The sequence below is a fragment of the Mus pahari genome, chromosome 22 (genome assembly GCF_900095145.1).
Source record: "Mus pahari chromosome 22, PAHARI_EIJ_v1.1, whole genome shotgun sequence".
Lineage (NCBI taxonomy): Eukaryota > Metazoa > Chordata > Mammalia > Rodentia > Muridae > Mus > Mus pahari.
In genome coordinates, this window is record NC_034611.1 from 31,757,518 (window position 1) to 31,760,120 (window position 2,603).

General features: G+C 37.9%; 1 pseudogene; it reads right to left on the minus strand.

The window, feature by feature from the left end:
• Positions 1-735: 735 nt before the first annotated feature.
• On the minus strand, positions 736-1,242 carry LOC110338948 (annotated as a pseudogene).
• Positions 1,243-2,603: the final 1,361 nt, after the last annotated feature.

A 2,603-nucleotide genomic window follows, 5' to 3' on the forward strand; every position in this document is an offset into this window, starting at 1 on the left:
GAGGATCATAACACAAAGTTCACACTCTAAATTCCTAACTGCAGTGTTCTAGTCACTGGGTTCTAGTTATCAGATAAAGGCTTAGGTGTTGTGGGGTCCCTGACTATGATATTTTTACATGTCTAAAAGGCATATTTTTACTATGTTTGTTACACATCAGTAGACAGCCACTGTTAGACTATAGTCTGTAAGCTACTCTAATAAGTTCCCCATATACATAGAGAGAGAACTTATAGAAGGAATATATAATCATATATAGACACATATAAATATATGAAGATACATATATTTATATGTGTGTATATATGTATTATATACATATTATATACTGTACATATGAAGATACATATATTTATATGTGTATATTAATATATGTTCATTCTATAAGTTCTGTTCCTCTAGAGAACCCTGATTAATACAGTGTGCTATTCACATACAATAACTGAAGGACATGACATACTTGCTACAACTTAAATTTACTATAAAGGCAGAAATAGAGTTGAGTATATTAAATATGTATAGTATTTAATATAGTACAGGAACATGACACACTTGCTACAACTTAAATTTACTATAAAGGCAGAAATAGAGTTGAGTATATTAAATATGTATAGTATTTAATGTAGTACAGGTACAGTGACTATCTCTGTGGAGAAAAGATTGTATGGCATCTTTATATAAGTCTTTTTTTTTTTTTTTTTCAGTATTTACATGTTCTATTTCATGCCAGCCGGGGCTCCGTCCCAGGCTGCTTCATAGGTTCTCAATGGGCTGGTGGGGCCAGTACGGGTCCTTCTTCTTGTCCAGCTTGTTTTCTGGGAAGATCTCATTCAAGTCATCAATGGTCATCTGGTCAAAGGGAATTATGTTCCTCATTTTCTCCAACTGCTTCTCATACTCCTGGATCCTGAGCTGAGATCCAGACACAAACTCAGCACAGTTCTTCACATCCTCCTTCTCCTCCTGGTCCACCAGGGCTGTGTATTTATCCTCAGGCACAGGAATCTTCAGGGCATTAGACTTTTCAAAATCATCCACCAAGCTAGGCTTGGCCACATTGGCCTTGTCAATCAATCGCAGATGGTTTCTCAGACAGACTAGCCAACCTGGTGTAGAAGGTCTCATTCCAGGTCTTCAGGGCATTTCCAATTGCCTTCTGGTTTGGGGGCATGATCTCCACAAAAGATACCCAGTCAATGGTTTTTAGAGCAAGTTTATGCCCAGCCATCTTGGGAAACTTCACCGAGCCCCAGCTGGAGTGCGCTCTCTCTCCAGCAGCAGGGAACGGAAGTGGAAGCGAGTCTATATAAGACTTTTATAGCAGTTGGGAGGTAATTATGTAATTATTCTTAACTCTTAGACTATTGGTGTGGGGTAATATCAAGCTCTTTTGTTTTCTTGGGTTGTTTGTTTTTTTTTGTTGTTTGTTTTGTATATGTGGGTTTTTTTTTGCTTGTTTGGTTGGTTGGTCGGTTTTTTGTTTTTTTGTTTTTTGGTTTTTTTTTTGCTACCTTATGTGTTTCTTGAGAGTATCTATTTAGGGTCAAGAACCATAGATCATTAGGGGTTAGGTTATATATATTTGCTTAATGCATCTTTGGTGAATGAAGGAATAAATGAATACACAACACAATAGAACTTGGAACAGGGAGTTAGGTATTCTTGTAATAGTCCTGACCATGTTGCCTATTGGTAGAATATTTGAATGAATATGACCCCCATAGGCTCAGAGTGAGTGAAACTATTGTTGTCTCTTCACAACACAATAGAACCCTAAGTCAGAAGTTGCAACAGGGAGTGAAGTAATATTGTGGTAGTCCTAACCATGCTGCTTATGGACTCAATTGGCTCAAAGTTGAATGCTTTAAGTGGGGCTTAATCGCTACACTAGTAGAAACATTGAATACTGTGGTGCTAAGAGCAGTGTAGCGTAATGAAGGCTCAGCTCAAGAGGTTGCAGAGGGGGAAAATATTATTAAGTATCCTAGAATAAGATTCCAAAAATCTCTGAAGGAACACCCTAAACTCAGATAGCATGCAAAAACAAAGAGTGTTTATCTGCAGAAACAACTAGCATTCGGAGTCAACTGTTCTTTGAAACGCCAAACCCAAATAAAGGCACACAGGACTTCTTATAGGGAACCTGGGGAACTCTCTAGAAGGATTAGGTAATCTAAAATTTCATTGGTGGGTGCTAGGGCATCACAGGTGATCAGTGAGTGGTCTTCATTCCTATGTCATGAATATTCAACCATGTGATGGAATAGGGCTGTCTAGGAAGAGGGATAGCATTTGAAATATAAATAGATTAAAATACCCAATAATAAAAAATACCCAATTTAAAAAAAAAGGCTTCTACTGGCTCACAGGTAGTGGAATGGGTTTAAAGGAGTAAAATATGGGGCCTTTTTGGATTCGGTGTGGTCTTATTAGTGGAAGTACATCACTGGGTGTGGAGTTGAAGGTTTCAAAAGTTTGAGACAGATCCAGTGTATTGCTCTGCCTGATGCTGGCAGATCACTCTTGGCGATACCCATTTCCTAATTTTAAAGTTATCTGCATAGGAGTGTTTTGTTTTGGTTTGGTTTGGTTTGGTTTTCTCG